At 57.3% G+C, this 21,500-nt stretch overlaps 1 long non-coding RNA gene across 1 annotated transcript; it reads right to left on the bottom strand.

The window, feature by feature from the left end:
* Positions 1-4,884: 4,884 nt before the first annotated feature.
* On the bottom strand, positions 4,885-14,516 carry LOC115598705. The gene is made up of 3 exons (XR_003987845.1): positions 14,486-14,516; positions 5,780-5,864; positions 4,885-4,942 (listed from the first exon to the last, which is right to left on the bottom strand). It is a non-coding gene; the product is annotated as an uncharacterized LOC115598705 (long non-coding RNA).
* Positions 14,517-21,500: the final 6,984 nt, after the last annotated feature.

Raw genomic sequence — 21,500 nt, 5'->3', positions numbered from 1 at the left:
CACACCCCTCCCTGCCTCCCGGCCCGCTGGAGCCGAGCCGGCCAGGCGTGCAGCGCTTCGCCAGCAGCACAAGGTGCACAGCGGGGCCGGGATCCACCCAGCCCGTGGCAGAGTAGGAGGGTCCTTGGCAGATGAGGTGCAATTTTAAAATCCACAGCCCAGCCGGCTCCCTGCCCGACCTCGGCGCGTGTTCGGGCTACAGGCAAACAGCCTCGAGCCCAAACCCAGCCTCTAGCAGCCTCCACTTTCCTCCGCTCCATCTTCCCTGCCGCATCTCGGTCCCGCTCTGCCGCTACCTCCCACGTGCTGGCGAGGGGCGAGGGGTGAGGGGCTCGAAGCAGCCTCAGTGTCCCCTGGCTCCCCGGCGACCGCTCAAGCCCTGTTGGATCATGTCCCAGCGTGGAAAGGAAAATAAAGTTCGGATGTCACCTCCCCAGTCAGGAGAGGAAAAATCTTTCCAACAAAACACGCTTTAATTCTTCACAGAGCGGAGCCATCATTGGAGTCCCCAGGCTCCCTTTCTCACCCTCCCCTCCCTCCCCCCCTCATATTCCCCGGACAAACAGGGAATTTTCCACCTACATCAAAGCAGAGCCACGCAATTTTGCAGGGAATGGACACAGAGGCCATGCACTGTGCACCTGGCCTCCCACCTCCTTGTTTTGGAAAATGATGGTGACTGTGACCATACAGGACCCGAGGTTCTCTGCTCCCTTCCATGACAGTTCAGCCCCTCCTGCCTCCCTGGCACCCTATGGCCTGTGGAACAAGGGTACCTGGGGGACTTTCCCAGGGCTGATGGCTCTAAAGCCATCTCTTCTCACAGAAATAGGGGTTGGATGAGACCTGACTGAACCAGTGACACATATAAGGGAAAGGAAGCTGCTGGAGGAGGATCCACGGCATGGGCATGGCCATGGGGAGGGCAGAATCCGGAAGAGAGGGGATCTTCAGTGGGTTGGAGGAGCAAGACCACCTTGGCACCACTGCATCCTTCATGCATGGCCCAATGTTCTTGCTCTGGGGCTGATGCTGCTGGTGGAGCAGAGGAGTTTCTGTGAGGCTGCAGTTGGGCTCTGTGTGGCTGTGGAGCTCTCTATGGAGGTGGGGGGGGCCTGTGTGGCTGTTTTTTGGAATGTCCCAGGGCAGTGGGCAAGGGACCATACAGGGGGGAGCCCAGGCCCGCAATCCCATGCACTCCTCCCCATCAAGCCCTTTGTGGACCCTGCCATGGCAGGCTTACAGCCCAGGGGTGGGGGTGAGGAGCCATAGGGCAGTGGACAGCTCTGCCCTTCCCTCCCCAATCCTGAGAGAGATCCCACAGCAACTTAGAGGACAAGCGTGGGGTGGGGTGGCACAAGGTGTCCTGAGGATAGTAGAGCAGCGCTGGGATGGTGCTGGGATGAGGAGGAAAGCCTTCCTTTCTGCCCTGGGGAGCTGACAGCTGCTGCAACAGGAACTGTGGCCCAGACTTGATCCAAGCACTTGAATGAATTTAGGGAGCCAAGATGCTCCTGAAGTGACTCAAATCCGGGATTGACCCAGAGAGGATGCTCCAGCTCATCCAGAGCAAATGGGGCCACAATGGGCACAGGGGATTGGGGCATGCCAGGACTCAGGGGACAATGGAGGGGTTCCGTCCCTGCCTGGTCACGTCTCCCAGTCCCCTCCTGGATTGAGGATCGCCTCCCCCTGTCCCTCTGGGTTCGTTTAGTGGATGCATATCCCCATTAGTCCAATCTGATGCACTTCAAAGCTGGAAGCAGAGCCCAGCTCTAGGCTCTGAAGGGGAGCTGCCTGTCCTGGGGACATTAGTGTCAGGCAGAGGGACATTCGGGCAGCCCGGGCTGGTCCTGGGGATGGGGGAGATTTTTCCAGGAATATGCACTTTCCACAAAGGGGCTGATTCCAGGAAGGCATTTAGAATGCGATGCCCCCTCACCTGAGGCATTAATGGGACCATTACTGGGCCACTCAAGTCACCTGGGAACCTTTTTGTCTCCAGCCAGGTCTGCTTCCATCCGACAGTGATTCTGGGATTCTTCTCCCCTCCGAGTCCACAATTGCAGGGTCATTTGCATCTAAAATAGGAGTTGAGCCCTTTAGCAGCTTGTCTGCGCCTGATAGCTAGGGCTGGGTGCCTTCTCGGGTACTAAACCCGCTAATGCAATCAGCGGGGCTGCTGCATATCAAAGGTACCGGGCTCTCTTAATAGCAGCCTCCCGGCCACAAGCCTCCTCTCCACCACCTTTCATCAGTCGGTGGCTGTCACCCTGCTCCTAGGACACCCCGACAGAGGGGGAATCTCAAAAAAGAGAGATGGAAGGCCATCAGACTTCCCTGGGTGCCCAAGGTGGGCACATGGCTGTGCCCTTGCCTGTGCCCCTGTCTGGAACCCCGCTGCTGGGCTTTCTTTTCCATGGCAGGAACTTCGCCCCCATGCAGGTCACAGAGGAGTGTGGCTGTGGACAGGGTGGGCAGGGGAGGGGGCGCTGCGTGGGGCCAGCATCGGGCAGGAGCACCCACAAACACCCTGACTCACTCACAGTTACTAACAACATCCGAAAGGAAACTGGCTGGGGCAGCTCTGGCCCACATTCCCTGCACCAGGGAGTGGCACCATCCTCATCCCACTGCAAGGTGTCCCTAGGGAAAGGACCAGCGGCCCTGGTGTCACATACCGGCAGGGAGAGTGCCACTTGGCATCTGCCTAACGGGGTGTCAGGCACTCGAGGCTGTGTTGGGTGGGACAGCCAGCACCCCAGGGTGACCTGGCTGTGGTTGCTGCATCTCCCAGGGTGTGCTTGCAAATCAGCCAGCATCTTCTCCTCTTGTCAAAGTGCTTTCCCCTTTGCTCATCTTCTCTGCATTCCACAGGGCCTTCCCTGAGCACCTTCCCTGGATGTGAACAGGACACTGCCCTATGGCCCAGTGTGGCATCATGCTGCACCTGCAGGCAGGACAGACCTGAGCCATCAGCAGAGGGGCTGTGCTGGCTACACTCACACTGTGGGCTGTTTGTCCTCATCCTGCTCCCCCGGGGCACTGTATAATCCCAACCTCAGGCAGCTGCTGGAGACCAGGCCCTGCCTGGACAAGCTCTCTAGTGTCCATCTCTGCAGTGTCCCAGGTCAGCTGGAGGGACAGCCTGGTTGGTGCTCCTGAAGGGACATGAAGACACCTACACTGTGGCACAGGGATGCTGCCTGCACTGGCTTGCCACCATTTTGGGCACTGGCCTCTGGCTTCCAGTCACCTCTCAGGGCAAATACAGCCGCTTCCCCATCCTTTTCCATAACCCAGTGGTGGTGCCAGCACTGGTGCCAGCAACTGTTGACATATGGTGTTGGTGTGTACACATCCTGGGCAGGCACACTGTGGCAAGAGAGCTTGCCCCAGGGGGACCCAGCACCCTCTGAATATCTGCATCCTTTTGCAGAGCTGTGTAGAGGTGACTGCACAAGCCACAGGACCCCTCCACTGCCTGCCCCACACCTGATCTGGCTTGCTGGAGATGGGGACGAGCTCCTGGCATGTCTGGGAGCACCCTGTGTGCTGGGGATGAGTCCTTGGGCAGGGGATTAGGTTTTGCCGTGCCTAATGGTTGTTAGGTGTTGCCCGGAGTGAATGGAGGGTGCAGGGGGGATGCCAGGTGACTGTGTCTGTCCCACCCTGTCAGGGAAAGCTGGCAGTGACCCAGGGCCCTCGCTGGCCCTGCCTACTGGGCAACTCCTCCTGTACTCAGTTCCTTGGCTCCCCACAGTCCCTGAGCTTTCCCCATAGCAGTAGCCATGGCCCCAGATCTCACAGGGTTTGGGGCAGGACGCTGACAGGAACAGCTGCCACCAGCAGAGGACATCCTCTAGCGTGGTGGTGCCAGACCCAGGACAGGAGAGAGGAGAAAGCCACTCCCCACTTCTTTTTGCCCCCTTTTCTCCCCTCTGGGGGAAATACATATCAAACCCCTCCCCCTGTCCACAGAGCAGGTCCCGAGGCTGAGCCAACACCTCACACAACCACTGGGAGTCTTAGGGGTGAGGTACCCCAGAGAGAGGATGAAGTCAGCAGGTGCACACATCCAGGGAGGACAGAAAGTCACGTCTGGATGCATCCATATGGTCGCCTTCATTTTGGGAAAGGACCTCTGGGTCAAGGGATCAGGTAGGGATGGGGGCAGCAGGCAGGAGGTGGAGCTGGGACCTCTGTGAGGCTGCTGCAGCAAGCAGGTGCCTGTCTTAGTGAAACCACCTCCTGCAGTGAGCCATGTGTTCTGATCTTGCCGTGTCCAGGACAGTAGCAAACCAAGAGCAGCCCCTGATTGTGCATGAGATTCAAACCCCTGCACTGATGGCAGCAGGGACGACTCAGGATGGAGACATTTAAGCCTCGGGTCTGTCATTTTTGTGGTGTTCCCTGCAACTCCACTCCATCCTGGGGCTGGATGTGGTGAGGGGCAGAGCAGAGGGATCAAAGGGGTGGGGGAGAGGAGCAGCTCGTGAGTTGTGGGTCATTATCTGTTATTAACATCTGTAATCTCCCGGAGAGCAAACTGAGATTTACAGCCTGTTATTAGGCTGTTACTCAACCTGTTGTGCAACAGCTCAATTAAAAAAAAAACTGAATGTGATTAATAGCCCGCTAATAAGGGGGAAATCTCTCCTATTTAATTCAAACAGCCTCTGCCTGGGCACTCCAGGAGGGTACGGGCTTTCAGCCCATGTTCCCAGGCTGGCTACTGGACTCCTGCTGAGATCCCCTCAGGACCCACATGCCACAGAACAACAGTATTGGATGAGCAGGATCAAGTGTTGTTCCTTCCTCCCATCAGATCTGGGCTCCAGGGTCCCAAAGGCATCGCGATGCAATTGCCACCTCCTCCCAGTGCTGGACAAATGCAATGGAGGGTCTTGGCTGGTCCCTGGCAGTTCCCTGTGGTCACTCTCTGGAAGAGGTGGAAACTCTGAGTCAGATTCAGCTCTTATCCAAGCATCTCACCTTTTGTTTGACCGTGACTTGCACCTGACTCACTTTGACCCCACAGCTTCCTGCCCTCCTGCCTTTCACTGCCCATGGTCCAGAGGGTGCACTCTGCCCCTGGATGTCCCTACCCCAGCTGTGGCATCACCTCTTGACTCTCACTGCCTTTTCCAGGCATCCAAACCTGTCCTGCCTTTAAATGACCCCCACTCCCAGATCACTGCACTGGGTGTGTTCCTGAACCCCTCTGGCCCTAGGTCTTTGCCTTTCCAAGTCATCCTTTGGTAGGACAAGGACAAGCATAAAAGTATAACGTGTCTGTTTGCCCCCAAACAAATATCTGGATGCTATTTTCATCCCACCTGGACCCTGAGGACCTGTCCCTAGTCCAGGAAGGTGTCATCAGCACAGTCATGGGTGGAAGAGAAGATACCAACAACCCCTTTGTGCTTTGCAGCCTCTGCCATGCATTCTGTTGAAGGCTTCAGACAACTTTTGGCCAATGATTGAGCACTGTGGTTACTTGGTTTGCTGATGGCCTTGTTCCTGTCCTTCCTGCCAACCCAAGTATATACTGTGCTCCTGGGATGCTCCAGGAAAGCCGCCAGCTGGGACCCACCTCTCAGCAGCTTTTCTCTCTACCTGCGGCATTAATTCCTTTCATTGCTTCCCTTTGGGCATGCATTAGTCCTGCCCAGAGGGACTTGCAAGCTCTGCCCCAGGTGGAGAGTGTAGGTGTCTAGGAGCTGCTGCTGTCTGCTCCTGTGGGGTCTATTCCTTTCCTGGTTGAAGGCAATCTTACCTGCAGATGCTGATGCTCCAGGTCTTGTCAGCAATAGCAGGTCTCCAGAGCCATCCTCTGCCTGTCCTGGGGTTGTTGGAGGCATCTGGGAGTGGAGAAGCAGCTCATGACAGCCCCAAATGACACCTTGAGGGGACAGGGGGATAACTGGGGAATTACTTCCAGGGATGTGAGATCTCCTTTGTGAGCAAATACTCTTGAGGCTGGGGGGCCTAGAGAGCAACGGGAGCACAGAAAGCACTCATGGGCACAGGGGCAGTGGCATGCCACAGTGGGACACCCAAGCCTGGAGCTGGGGTCCTCACATCCCACACCCCAACACCCTGCAAACTCAGACAGCTTTTCTTCTCACTGTCCTGACACTGGTGATTGCCTCCTGCCACCACCACCCAGCGCAGGGTTGTAGTGGCAGGATGGGGCTAAGCCCACGGCCACTGAGCTCCCAAAAGCATCCTGGCTGGCTGCTGCTGCCAGCGGGGCAGGAGGCCACGCCGTGCCAGGCTGCCGCACAGTTGCTCAATGCTGCAGAGGAGGACGAGCTGAACCCATCCCGGCAACCCACGCACTTAATTAGGGCCTCGGCAGAGCCTCGTCAGCAGAGCACTCTGCTCTGCCTGCCCCGGCCCACTGTGCACACAGCCATAGACGGAGCCCGCCTGGCAGGCCTGGCCCTGCCTGCACCTCACGTGGCATGGTGGCCAAGCTGCATTTTCCACATTCCTCCTTGCTCTGAATCACCAACACCTCCGCTTCCAAAACCTTTACCTGCTCCCGGCCTTGCTGGCAACCTGTGCCGTCTCCAGTGGCTGTACATGGCTCCTTGCAAGGCAATGGGCGGCTGCCCCAGTGGGGACCCTTCAGGATGGCCTCTGCTGCTCTGGGGTTGGTTTTCCCATACTGGGCCCCAGCAGCACGGAGTGAATGTTCCTGCCCTGCCCCAGGAAAGCTTCAGTGCTGGAGGTCCTGCTCCACACCCACCTCTGTCCCCTTCTCCCCAAGCAGCCTGGGGAGCCACCACCCCAGGCCCCAGTGTCCCATCTCTGGGCACTGCAGGCAGCCTTGTTATCCTCCATCTCCTGCCTCAGCTCGCTGCACCTGACTCTTTCTAAGAGTGCCGCGGTGCTGCCAGCAACCTCACCCTGCCAGCAACCATCCTGCCCAGCCCCAGCCATTGCTCACAGCCACCTCCACTGCCCCACATCCCCATCTGGGCACACCAGGAGTGTCACTCTTAGCACTAGGGGTGGCCCAACACTTGCAAACGTAGGTTCCACTGAGGCCTTGAATTCATGAGAAGCACTTGGCTGGTGACACTGGGTGCCAGGAGTGCCATGGGGATAAAATGAGGAGGAGAGGTGGCACCAGGTGCCTGGTGGGGTCAGCATGGGGTGGAGATGCTCTCTATTTCCTGCCTCACTCCATCAACCCTGTTCTGCTTCATTACTTACCTCCTGCCCCTACAGAACCCCTGGCATGGGGTCCAGGTGGGCTGTGCATGGATGTGGTGGGGGTGTATGGCATGTGTGTGATGTGTGCCTGTGTGTAGGGCATGTACACGTGTGTGAAGGGTTCGCATGCATTCAGATGGGGCATTTGCGGAGGTGCACGCGAGGGGGAGACACACGCTGATGTGCACACAGCGTATTTGGGGGTACACATATGTGGGATGTGATGTGCACAGCACCTTTAGGGAAGACAATGGCAGCCACACATATACACACAGGTGTGGACACCACAAGATGGTGGTGGTGTTAGGGTGTGTGTCCATCCACCTGCTCCACACACATACACATGGAAGTGTCTCTGTAGCAGTTCCTGGTACACAGCGGAATGCCAGTGAGCACCGCTGCCTCGCTTGGCTGCGGGCTGGCGAGCTCCCGTGCGAGCAGGTGGCTGGGAAGCAGCCCCAAGCCCTTCCTGGTGCCTCTCCCCAGAGCAGTGGCTCCAAGCCATGACACAGGGGCTGGGCTGTCTCCTTCCGGCTGTTTCCCAGCCTGTCAGGCCAGTCGTGTTGGGTCTTGCCGCGATTTCCCGGATGGCTGCTTGGCACCTGCCTCTTCCCCATCCGGATAGGCAAGTTCCTGGAGCACCAAGCTGGGACAACACATCTCCCTGGCCCCTGCCCTGCCTTCCCAACCCCATGTCCCAGCTCTGTCATCCCTGCCTGGTGCTGGCTGGCTCTCCACTGTGCCATGGCTGCCCTGCCTGGGTGATGAGCGGGCTGAGAGGGAGCAGGACTACCAGCACGGATGACAGGAGGGCACTGAGTCACACCAGGGATGGGAGGTGCAGGGAGAAACCTGCTGCCTCTCCACTGGGTGGCTGGGGCAGCTGGACTGGCTGGGCAAGTCAGTCACAGGTGCCGTTCTTTTGCCACCATGACTGCAGGACGTGCTGGCAGGATTATCCCTGGTTGGGACAGCCATCTCCCCATACCACAGTCCAGGGAGAAATGCCCACCAAGGCTGGCCAGGAGGGCAGGAGCTGCCCAAGTCTGGGAGCTGGACAGGCAAAGCTGGTCTGGGATGACTTCAGTGAGCTGGGCTCTCCCTCCCTCCCACTGTGCAGGATGGGGCCATGACAGGGAGATGCTTGGCCTTGGGGAGAGGTCAGATCTTTGGCCAGACTCATGCTAGCCATGCAAAAACCCTTTGCTGCTGAGAGTGGCTCTCAGATCCTCACTAAGGGTGAGGACAGTTTTGAGCAGAGGTTGTAGCTGTGGTCACAGGCAGGAGCATGGAAGCCACTTGCTGTGCTGAGCCCTGCCTTGCCTTGCTGCCTCCACAAACTGCCCAGGGCAGCTCAGGCTGTGCCACCACTCCAGCCCTGGCAGCAGGACAGCTCATGCATCCCACCCCTCCCCTGCACATGGGGAATCCAAAGCAGAGAGCATGGCAGAAGAGATGTGCTTGGTTAAACCCTGGAGAAGACACAAGCACCAATCCAGAAGGTCTACCCAGCTCCATGCATTCCCAAAAGCATCATTCAGTGAGAGACAGAGTGTGGGGCTGGGGTACCATGGTGATGCCAGACCCATTTCAGGGTCCCCAGCAGCCATAGGACTGCACTGGGGACATCCCACACACACCATGCTAGGCTGTGTCTCCAAGCTCTCCTTCTGGCAGTGTTGGGCAGGATGCAGGCTCTTGGCCAGGGAAGGGAAAGTGCACGTCCCTGGGCATCACAACCCATTCCATTTATTCCCACAGGGAATTGCTGCCAGGGACTGTAATTACCTGCACCTGGAGCAGGGACTGGGCAGCCAGGGTTGCAGTGGGACAATCCTTTGGCAGGGAGACATAGGATCCCAGGGCTAGAAGTCCTGCTTGATACCCTCATCATACTCCGGGGCTGCTTCCTCGCTAGAGGGATGGAAGAACTCTCATCCTAAGACTTTCTGGAAGCCCATCAGGTGTGATGTTCCAGCAACCGCTGTGCTGCGTGTAAGGGCAGTAGGTAAGTGGTGGGACAACTTCTGGGAAGCCCTTGGGATGGAGAATTGGGGCTGACCAACCCCAGTTCTGAGTCAGGGTCTTTGCCCTGAGCAAGCAAGGCCAGATCCTGGCTGGAAGAGCAGGCATAGAGCCTTGAGATGCTTGGAGGCTGGGTCCTTGAGCTCAGCTCTTCAACCCTAATGACTCCCATTCCTGCCATCACCACCTGATTAATGAACCCCACAACTTCTGCTAACAAGGTTCTGGGAACCAAATCCCACTGTGGCCATAACCCTTCCTTGCCCAGGCTCCCACAGCCTGCCCTGCACCCTCTCCTTGCCAACACTGAGGGTGAGGGACACTGAGGGACCCAAAACTTTGGGGCCACTGAAGAATCTGCGTGCCCCAGCAGAGCCAGAATGTGCCCAGCACCACGGGCAGAACCAGGGACTGCCATGGTGTTGTGCACCAAGTGAGCTGCCCTGGATAGGACAACAGACATTTGCACTGCAGAAGGAGCCTGGACATGAGAAGGTGGCAGAGCCTGGCACACCTGTACACACATGTGCCTGGGTTGTACTTGCCCAGCACACAAAGGGACATGCAGACCATGGGCTAATACCTTGCAGCAGCATCTGAGAAGCATCTGCAGCCTCTGAAAATCACAGGGGTGTCTAGGGCAAGGGTGCTGGACACCAGTGCCACAATAAGCCCACATGGTCCCTGTTGTCCTCCAAATGTGCCGTCCACGACCCTCACATGTGAGTAATTCTCGCCTGGGGCCAGGACAGGTAAGAGCAGGATCCCAGACCCAGTCTGTCATTTTGTCTCTAATTGGATCCCCTGCTGTTCCCCTTCATCAGGGCTGAATGAGGGGATGGATAAAGAGGGGACTGTGATTATCAGGGCAGGGGGCTGGCTCTGGGCACAGGGAGGCCTCCCTAGGCTGGATAATGACAGGCTTTTATCCCTTCAGATACTGCCCCCAACAGAGGCAGGTGGATGAGGATGCCCCGGGCAAAGAGTGGGTACCAAAGGGCTGAACTCAGCAAATCCGAGTAATTCTCACCCCCCTGCAGTGCTGCGCTGAGGGGATGCTTCAGCTGAGAGAGTCTGGCTGGGGATCCTGGAGTCTTGAGTCCAGCTTGGCTGCCTGGCCTCAGTGTGTCAGCTGGGGGGACATTCTTAGCAACGTCACCCCCAGTCCTGGGGATCTTGGTCCCAGCTGTGAAACCCATCCAGCTGTGATGTCCTGTCTTGGGATACCATGTTTCTGGTGGCCAGGGTGTACCTAGCATGGGATGGTTGCCTTGACAATGGGCTCCAGCCTGCATCAGACCTGGACCTGACCAGCATGAAGAGCAGAGGTGAATTAGGCCAGTTGTCCCCTGATGCTGCTCACCCATGCAGGGGCCAGCATGGGGGCAGGTTTGGGAACAAATATTTGACCGCATGGCTGTAGGGTCTGACTCAGCTTGGACACAGCTGGATGCTGTATCTGGGAGCAGCCAGGCAGAGCAGGGAGAGGAGCACAACCAGCCTATACCCTGCTGTGGGTGCCAAGGGTGCTTTCAGGCCTTTGGGGATGGAGGTGCAGGTCCCCACCTTAGCCAAGATCACATGGCCAACGTTCAGACAGGTTTCAGCCCTCCTGGGACCCTGAACCCTGTGATGCTGCAAGGATGTGGCAAGAATGTGTCCAGGCTGGACGCAACGTGTGCACAGGCAGGACTCTGTGATGGGACCCTGGTGCACTTGGGACACGAAGCAGGCACTGTGCAGGCAGCCTGGCAAGAAGGAGAGAGGAGAGGCAGACAGATTGTGTGTGATGGGCTGGGGATAATTCACTGCTCCTAAGGAGAGAAATCCTCCACCTGGAAAGGAATCTACTACTCTCCACCCTCAGCCCAGGAGGCTGCAGGGCCCGGAGGGGCAGGGAGGGGTGTGCAGGTGGGCTGCCATGCTGTGATCCTGCGCAGGCTGGGCCAACACTCACACTTTTCTGGGCCAGAAGACTCACAGTGCCATCATACCAGGATTTTACTGCTCCATGGACAGGAATCCACACACACCAGTAGGATGCTGGGGAGGAATCCAGGGTCAGTGACAGGTGCTCACCCCCCTTCTGGCTGGACATGCACACCTGACACGGCCAGCAGGATCCCCATGGTGGGGGCACATGCCAGGGTGAGCTGGAGGACACTTCCTCATCCTTATGGCCAATGGACACAAAGAGCTCAGCAGCTCCCATCCCTGCATATGGATGGGGAGGTGGATGATCCAGGCAGGGTGCAGAGAGGTGCCCCAGTAAAGCGCAGTACACACTCAGCTGTGGGAAAAGGCTGTGCCAGGCAGTGCCAAGAGCACTGGAGCTGGAGCGGTTTGAGGGCTCATGGGGATGGTATAGCCTACGTGCCCCAGCCCATTACTGCTGCGTTAGGGAAGCTGGCTGCATGGCAGGCCCTGGCATGAAGAAGCGTCTTTGCTGAACACCACTCTTGTCTTAGCATTTCCCTGGGGATGCAGCGTGTTCCCTTGTCAGTGTCCTGGCCCTGGGGCTGCCAAGTGTGCGCAGACACGTGTGTGCATGTACACCTGTGTGTGCGCATGAGCATACCGACTGCACGTGTGATGCATCTTCAGCCAGGCCTAATTAGATAGTGAACTAATCAGGAAGCAACCTTCCCCTGTTGGCTTTCTGGGGACAGCAATGGAGACAAGTGAGGCTCAGTGGGGAACACAGGTCACCCCTCAGCATCTTTTCCAGCTATCCCTGAGCCACAAATAGCCTCACACCAGTATGAGGAATAATTATCTTCTAGGGAGGGCGAGGGGGTCTTTTCCCACATCAGCCAGGGACCCCCATCCTTGTCTCCTCCCGTCTGCTCAGTTGAGAACTGACTCAAGAGATTTCTGAGGACAATGGACTGATGAGGATGCTGCAGCAGGCTGCCAGGCTTGGGGTGGTTGGTGCTGAGTATCTCAGTGACCTCAGCTCTCCAGGGTGGATAGACACACCAAGGGGTACAGGGACACCCCAGTGTGCCAAGGGCACTCATGGCCATGCCAGGCAAGCCCACCTGCAGTGGGCAGGACTGCAGTGGTGTGTGCTGTCCCTCTCATGGCACAGTCCCCATGTCGCCTCTCTGTCCTGCCCCGCACCGCACAAACATTCCCTCACTCCCAGCCACAGCAAATATGTCACAGAGCAAACAGTGAATCAGCCCCCTTTGTTTGAGTGCTGTTGGCAGCCCCCAGCTTGTTCGACTGCTGTTTAATGACCCTCCAGTTGTGTACCCTGGAGCTACTCATTAACCCCAGGCTGCAGATGGTGAAGAGAGTGGATCTGAGCCAGCCGGGAACAGTTTGGCAGTACTGGGAACCAGCTCTGGGCAAATTCTGCTGACCTTTTACCAGGTTCCAACGTGTTTTTCCTCACACCTCTGCAAGGTGCAGCCAACCTGCTGTCTGCCCAGCACACCTGCAGCCCACTGCCACCACACAGCATAACATAGCATAGCACAGATCAGTGGAGCCTTGCTGAAGGCAGCATCACCATCAGAGCATCCCTTCCAGCTCAACCCATCCTCTGGGCACAGCCATGGTACCCAGAGAAGCTGCTGAGTCTCACAGAGGGATGCTCAAACCCTCATGTGTGGCAGGAGGGCTGGAATGGCCCCATACTGGGAGCCATGTGGCAGAAGGATATGCAGCACTGCCTGGGCAGGTTGGTTAGGACCTGGTGGAAGTGGGCAGCGGGAGACTGTGAGAGGTGCAGGTTAATGGACAGGGGCTGGAAATGGGCAGTCCAAAAAAGACTGTGAGGAACTGGCCTAAACCACAGCCAAGAGTACAGAGATAGGGGCAGGTGGGGACATAGAGATGCTGCTCTTGGCCTTGATGACATCCCACAGGCTGAAGAGAGGCTGCACATCCTACAAAAAGCCTTAATTCCCAAGGGGCACCCATGGAGCTCCAGAGAACACCACCAGTGGGGCTGGGAGGAGGCAAGTGAATCTGGGTATATACAGGCTGGTGCCAGTGTGGGGTGGCCCCACAGTAGCAGTGCCAGGACACTCATGGTGGGCAGGCATGGGTGGACACTGGGCCCACAAGGGCTTCTGCCAGCACCATGAGACTGTTCCTACCCTTCTGCTTGGTTCTCACCTCCCATCCACAGGGCCCTGGCTCCAGCCCAGCACCTCCAGCTCTGCCCCACATTGTACTCTAGATCCTCCTCCTATTGTGATCCTGGCCCCACTCCTCAATGTAGCTCTGCCCTTGACCACAGTAGCTCCATGGTGGCCAAGGAACAATCCAGGGACTCCTCATACACCAGCTCATGGCCAGGAGGGTTCCCAGGGCCACATCAGCATGGCACAGGTCCCCAGGGCCAGGCAGGTGATGTCTCGTAACAGCCACAGTGAGTGCCACACTTACTACCCTCTGTCACTATGCAAAGTTGTTCCTGGGGCACCAGGCAAACAAGGATGGTGACAGGGACAGCTCAGGGCCTGGGGACATCCCTGCTCCCACTAGCAAACAGGTGGAGTCAACATCTTTTTAGTAGGGCAGCAATAGCTGCTGGACCTTTTCCCCTGGAGGCCCGGTGGTATCAAGGTAGGGCTGTGGCACGGAGCAGGACCTTGTCCTCCATCCCTGTTTGGCAATGCAGGACCTGTCTGTGCTGCCAGCAGGGGGGACAACCCAGGGATGACAGCAGGAGCTGTGCATGGTGCCTGGCATGCTGGCGTGAGGCTGCCAGGAAGGCCCCGATAAACATCTAGCCTCTCTGTTTATTTATCACGGAGGATATTTATACCACAAAGTCCTGTAAATTTAGCTGAGGACACACCCAGGCAGCATCCAGTGCTGACGGTGTGTGGGAGCTCCCAGCACAGCTCATGTCAGTACGGGTGGTGGGTGCAGCAGACGCACCAGATGTGCCCCAGGAGGGGCAACTGCAGGACCAACACCCACTGTGGGGTGCAAGCCACAGAAGCCCAGCTATGGGGACAGTGGCACTTCTTCTGGGAAGCAGGAAGAGGCCAGCCCCCCAGAGGGACAGGGCTCCTAGTGATTATGGCACAGGCTCTATGTCTGTACAGAGAGGATGCCAGTGCCACCGAGGCAGGTCCACATCTCCTGGAGCCCAAAGCACCCTGGGCCAGGTCAGCACCTTCCCATCCCACCACCCAGTGCCATACTGGGCTGGTTGCAGAGTAAGGAGCAATCTTTGGGCTACATCCCAAAATCTAAGCTCAGGACTCACCACGGCTGCGCTCGGAGCAGGTCCGGGGCTGTAGCGTAGGCTGTGCCTTCCCGGCTCTGCAGATTTTGGCCCCTGTCCCCCTGTCCCCATGTTCCCCTGTCCCGTGCAGCCGCTGGTCCCGGTGCCATTGCATCCCCTGCCTCTCCCCGCCTCGGTGTTTGCCTCCCTCTGCCGGCAGCGGGGAGCGGGCCGGTCCCCTCTACTGCTCTCTGGCCCTTGGAGCTCTGGGACCCTCTGTCCCCTTCTTCCCTTTTACCCAGCTTTGAGTGAAATGCGGCACTTTGTTCCTATGCACTTCCCGCCTGCTCGGTGTTTTTCTGTCCTAGTAGCGATAGCATTGCCCGCAGAGCTGCGTATGCAGAGTTCAGTCAGCAGTGAGCTGGTGTTGCCCCTGCCCCGTGGTGAAGTGCGGAGCAGACTCCAGGCACCCATAGGCCTGGCTGCCCTGTGTCCTGTGTGGACCCCCTGCAAGTTGTCATGGAGGCCCACCTAAGCATCTCTCAGTGCTGGCAGATCTGTGCTGTGTGGATGTGCCACTGTGCTCATCTTACAATAGGACTTGCTGGTCTTCAGTGTCTTTATCAAGTGAATTCTTTGTCTTGGAAAGGGACCCAATAGGTTTGGACAAGTGAGGTCAAGTTTCCACGAGGCAAAGGCAACGTGCATTAGGATCCCTACCCATTCAGTCCTTATTAATTTGATACCATCTTAGCTTCCCCTTTTTCTCCAGGACAGATATGATTCCCACCAGCCTGTGATTACCCTTGACAGTTAAGACAGCCCCATGTCTTCCCATAAATGTGCTGTGCCTAATTCCACTCTTATACTGGGCCTCTTGCCTCCAGTTTGTCCTTAAATCCCACCTCCTCGATCAAACTAAAAAAAAAAAAAAACCTAAAAAAAAAAACCTAAAAAAAAAAAAAATTAAAAAGGCTTAAATTACACTACCTCTGAGCAACCAGAACTGAGGGCCCACCCCATGGGTAACAGGGCAGGTAACCCCAGATGCTCCCCTCGTCTGGGCCATCCCTCCCAGCCTTTTGCAATTGTGCCCTCAGTCTCCTGCTTCCCTCGCTGCTGTCAAGTCACATTAAGAGCTGCAAAGCCACACGGCAGGGCAGGACAGGGTGACTGTCCCAGGGACCGTCACCTCTGTGTGGCAGAGTCTGGCTGTGTCTGCAGGATGTCTGTCCCTGTTCCTGTCCTTGTCCCTGGGCATTCCAAAGCTTATTTTCAGGCTCGGGAACACTCCCAGCACCACAGGGCAAGATATTTGGATTTTATCTGTTGTCAACAGCTCCGCAGGGAGCTAACCCCCAGCTTTATATTGTGGAGCTCCTTCAAGTTCTTGCCAGAGACGTCACGAGATGCTCTGGAGACAGTGCCCGGCAGCTGAGGAGCGTGGAGAACCCCGGGAGGAGGCAGCTCCTGTCTCTGCCAGCAGCGGGGGTACAGGGGACCCGTGCCTGGCTGTCCCCACTGCCCGCGGGGGACAGTAAACCCGAGGTGAAGCAGAATCGGGGCAGGATCCGGCCCCGGCTGCCTTGGCAACAGCTGCAGTGAGCAGCAGCGGTCCACAGAGGGAGCCCGGCCCCTTCCCAGCCCTCCTGGCGATGGGGAGCACCCTGGATCCGTCCCTCTTTCCCCTCCGCTGAGGCCGACAGCTCCCCGACGGGCTCCAGCCCTTCTGCCTGTGAGAGGGGAGTGTGAGTCCTGTGCTGGAGAAATCCCCGCCCACCCCCAGCCTCTTGGGGGGCCCCCAGCACTTACGTCTCTCCGTGCCTGCAGGCAGCAGCCATAGCACCAGTTCATCTCCATCAGCAACAGGAATTTTACCTTTTCTTGAGGCTCGTGGACTTCAGCCAGAAAACCCTCCAGATGTCCTCTCAGACTGTGGGACCCTCACTCCAAACACAGATGGTGTTTGCTTTGTACCAGGAGGTGCTCGTTTGTCACAATCCTAGTGGGAAAGGCACTCAGGCTCTTTAAGTGTCAGTTAAAATGCTATTTATTAGAGCTCACACTAGAGAGAGCCTACTACAGATAATCCCAGATGCAGGAGCCCTGACCCGCGTAGCATCAAACAGACCCCCAATCCACACACGGCACCCCATACCAACCCCATCAGATTGCCCTCAAGAATGCAGAGAAGATGACCTAGGGGACCATCCCTAAGGATCTCCATCAGGAAATATCCTATGTGGGCAAGTGCCAGCTGCTGTTTTGCCAGGCTGGTGGTGCAGTTGTTGCCCCCTGTCCCTCACTCCCATGCCATCTCTTTGGGAGGGCCACTATGCCACAGCCCAGGGCCATTTCCCAGCCTGGCCTCAGTACCAAGCCATGGTTTACTCTCAGCCACCTGCCTGCCCACCACTCCCCAGGGACGCAGTACAAGCCTGGACAGGGAAGCAACACCACACCCTCTTGCCAAGTCCCCAGAGCTGGCTGGCCATGCTAGAATGGGGGAGCTGGCAGCAGAGAGATGTGAGCCTGGTCTCTGTATATGGCTGGATTGTGGTTTGGCAGGGACAGGGATGGGGACAGTGAGGGGGGCACCCTGTGGCGCATGGCTAGCTGCCAAGTTGCAACAGGAGCTGGGAGCAGCTCTGCAAGCCCTGCCCAGCCTCGGGGCACCAGTATGGGGGGACAGCAGGTTTGCAGAGCCTCAGGTCTGCATCCACACACCCTACCCAGCTAGAGAACTCATGGGTACACCAGAGCATGGTGGTGCTCAAGGGAGACAGTCCCTGGGACGCTGTCATGGGATAGCTCCCAGCAGCCAGGCAGTGAGGGGAGTGAGGACAGCTATTTTGGGCAGCCCAAGGCACCCAAGCTGTCATGCTCTCAGCAGCACACAGCCTGCACTGGGTCAGGGACCTGGGTGTTGCCCTTGATAGTATAAAGGGAGGTACATGTGCCCCCCCATGGGGTCCCTAGCACTCTGCTTCTCCCCCATAACCATAGAAGAACCACATCCCAGGGACAAGGCAGCCTGATGTGGAGCCAACATGGGTGATGCTGAACCCAACCAGCCAGCTCAGTGCCTCCTAGCCACTTGTGGCCCGGAGAAAGGGAGGAAGAAGAGCCTCAGGACCGTAAGTCAAAGTATGAGATTCCAGGAATGGAGGCCTTGTCTGTGCCCAGGGCTGTCCCTGGTGGCCACACTTGTCTGGGGTGTAAAACACAACCCCTTGTGCTGTGAGCTGGGCTCTGTGAGTGCCACCATAGCAGGCGGGCGGGGGGGGGGGAAGGGGCAGAGTGGGCACTCAGTTTCATCTTCCACAGCCTCTGGCCCTGGGGCACTGCGGGTTTGCTCATCCATCACACTGCTCATCAGAGCCAGGGCTTCCCCCCAGCTGGCTGGAACCTCCACGAGGTATTTTTCCTAAACAACTATCAGACATCGGAGTGGAAAATCCCCAGAAGCCGTGGCTGCTGGGGTGCAGCTCCCTGTGGCCAGGACCAATGATGCTTGTGGCGTTTCCTCCTATCCCTGACGCCACTTGCCTGACCTGGCACTTGCCCAGGTCACAGCACTCAGCCAAAGACTGGAGTCAGAGGGGTGAGAGCTGCTGGAGAAGCCTGGGGTGGGGGCACGGCAGGGTCTTGGGGGCAGCTGAGCCTGGGGCTTGTTGAGGGGCAGCTCTTGGCACAGAGAGGGGGCTGCCCAGGCAGGAGTGTAGCACAGCCCCGCAGCATTGCAAGCATGCCAAGTGTTTACTGGGGAGTGAGGCAGCTCCCATGAGGTGACTTCAAGTCACTGGTAAATCAGGGACAATTTTGGGAACTTTCCGAGATCTCTGATACCACCACTGGAGCTGTTGGGTGGAAGATGACATGTCATCATAGACCAGCTCCTCTCCTTGCATGCCTGGCCAGGTGTGGAGGACATGACAGGGAGAAAAGACAGATGGGAAAGCTGAAAGGGAAAAAGACAAGCTCTTCCCTGAATCTTCCCCTGCCACATTGTGAGGTACTTCCTGATAATGCAGGGGTGTCTGCTCCATCCCCAGAGAGGCCAATTCTAGCCTGTGTGGGGAGTTCTAACCCAATATCCGCTACCCTAATGGTAGAGGACATTCCCTGTCAGTCCACTCCTTCTACAGGCTCCAGGTCTCAGGCAGGGAACTGGGGGAGCACGATGAGGGTCACCCCAGGGCACATGGTCCCTCTATCTTTGCAGCTCTCTGGGCAGCCTGGTCCCCTTTGGAGAAGGCCCACAGCCTGGAGAGTTGGGAACCACTTGTGAGAAAATGCTTTAAAGGAAAACTTGTTGATCTTGGTGACGTACCATCATGCCAAACCTGAACTTTGTTCTCCCCCTGCCTCTCACCCCAAAACACACACAAGCACTTGGGGGTATGATCTGAGGTAGGAAAAGAAGGGAACCTACAGCTCTGCACACAGAAACCCATCGACAGAGAGACCTTAGGGCCAGACCCAGAGTTGTTTGGGGCTTCCAGCGCTCAATAAGTAAGTTGGGATACACCAGCGGGACACAGGGCAGGCAGTGCTAAATCCTGCTGTATGTGGTGCATCCCAAAATTCAAGGGCAAGTTCTGGACCACACCAGGGCTCTGAGCATTCAGGGGTCACCATGGCCCCATGACACAGGCCTGGCACACAGGAAATCTCTGGAGCTCACTGGTGTTTCAGCCAGCCTAGCCCTCACTCAGGTGCTGGAAGCTGGTGTTTCCTCCCCACCCTTCACCCCTCTGGATCCCTGCCCGCATTTGCCCACAGTTCCCCAGACAACAGCACCCTTGGAGATGGGAGAGGAGAGGTCACATTGTGAAGGTGGTGATGGCACGCACATGTTGACCCATGTCCTCCACAGAGATGCCACAGTCTCCATGATGTCACTGCCTGCATGGGAGGGGGGAAGCCACCAGCCTCACAGATGTGAATGGCACCAGGGGAAAGGGTGCTGTGACACCACCCTCACCATGCTGTGGGAACTTGGGGCACTCTGTGACACCTGCCAGCCTAGAGGAGGGATGGAGAGGAGGGAAGAAGATGCTTGCTCCGCAGCAGGGAATGAGGCTACAATTGCTACCAGGTGGGGAGATATGGGTGAAGGGGTTGTGAGCACAGGCCAGAGCTTCACACCCTTCCTGCATCCGTCTGACACTTCAGCCTCCCACTGCACAGACCACATTTGGTCTCAGCCCCTGCTGCAACTCTAGTCAGTATGAGACCCCAGGAAAGTCCTGACCAGGACAGCAAGGCCATGGCCAAAGCTGCAGGTGCAAGAAGCACCCAGGATCCTAGAGGGGAGACATTTGCATCCAGGTGCAGGATGCTGCAAGGGCACTGCAGCATCTCAGAGGCTTCAGGGGAGCAGGATCTGCCCCTTGGTGACCTGCTCGGGGCTATGGGAGCCCTCCTTGTGTTTCCTCAAGTTAAATAACGAGAGAGCATGCAGAGGAGATGCACAGAAAGCAGGTGAGACCCTATAGAGGAGGGCTGAAAGCCTGAGTTTCATTTGTGGAAATCCATGCCTTGATAGTCAATTCTGCAACTCCACAGCTGGAAGGTCTTATCCAAAGCCCAGACCCTGGGGCAGGGGTGCAAGTTGCAGCAGGGTTCTGGCTCTGACACAGGATGCTGCGCATGGGATGATGGATTTGGGGTGCTGGGTGATGGATTTGAGGTGCAGGGTGAGGTGAGACAACATGCTGCTGGGATTGAGAGTGCTTATGAGCAACTTGGCTCCTTGTGGGGAGCAGCCATGCGCAGGTGCTGGGAGGGTGTGGGAGGACCTGAGCACCCGCCAGTTTCGCTGCTGCCTTCCCCTTCCTCCTGTGGGTGCCCTGACTGTGACTTTACCACACTTGCAAAACGAAAGCAGCGTTGGAGTGACTGTGCTGGCACCGCTTCCCATCCTGCAGCCCAGCACTGTGGCAAGCCAGTGACAGTGGGGCCTGCAGGAGCCATACAGACACCCCTGGTGCACGCACCTCCACCAAATCCTCTGCTAAGGGTTTCCTTAACCGGGCAGCAACTCCTACAGACAACGGGGATCCATGGAGAGAAAGGTAAGGGATGCTGGAGCACCAAGGGGTCAGCCCTGGGGTGAGGTGCAGGGCTGCAGAGGCAGAAAGGATCAGGGAGCAGCCAACAGGGTGTGGGAAGGGCTTTGCTGTTCATGCACTTGGGCTGTGGGGTGCAGGGCCCCCTCACTCCTGCAACACTCCCCAGAGTACCCCGAGACTCTGGAGCTGCGAGAGATCCTGGGGCAGGGCAGGGTGCCGGGGTGCAGGCACTCGACCCAGCAGGCTGGAAGCCCAGTGGGAAGGAGAGGGGCGGGAGGGGAGGTCTGGGCAAGGGGCCAGCCAAGGGGCGGCCTCCGGCGCACCCGTCATGCATTACTGGAAACATCTGGCCTGGGCCACAGGGGCGTGTGCTGGCTGCACACGCATGTGCACACATGCACATGGTTATGCGGGTTGGGGGGGGCACAGGTCTTTATGGGTATGAGTACATTAGTACATGCATCCACACCTGTGTGCACTCATGTTCATGCGTCCATGTGTACCCCTACATGTGGACACACACAGGTATGGAGGCTTGCACACACATGTAGATGGTGACATACACATGCATGCATGTAGATAGAGACATGTACACTTATGTGTGCACACACACACCTAAATATATAGATATATGTGTACAGATTTGAGCACATGTGTACATATGCCAGGGACTACACTTGCTGCTGCCTGCACATGCATGGACATACAGGCATGTATGCATGGACCCACACACATGCAGCAGACACATGAATGCACACACATGCACACAAGTATGACTGTTACACTAACCACACACATCCTGGTAGGAGTCTGTGTCCATCTCCCTGCCTGGGACGGGCACATTGTCATGGTGTTGTGCCCTGACTGTGGAACTCTGTGTGTGCACACTGAGTGCGTGTGTTTCTCTGTGGGTGTGAAAACACGTGTGTGCAGATACATGTGCTCACTGTAGGAGCCTGTGTGTGACCCCATGTCCTGTA

This window comes from Calypte anna, chromosome 8 (assembly GCF_003957555.1).
Source record: "Calypte anna isolate BGI_N300 chromosome 8, bCalAnn1_v1.p, whole genome shotgun sequence".
NCBI lineage: Eukaryota > Metazoa > Chordata > Aves > Apodiformes > Trochilidae > Calypte > Calypte anna.
The sequence above is the reverse complement of the archived record's forward strand: the minus strand, read 5'-3'. Positions and strand labels throughout refer to the sequence as shown.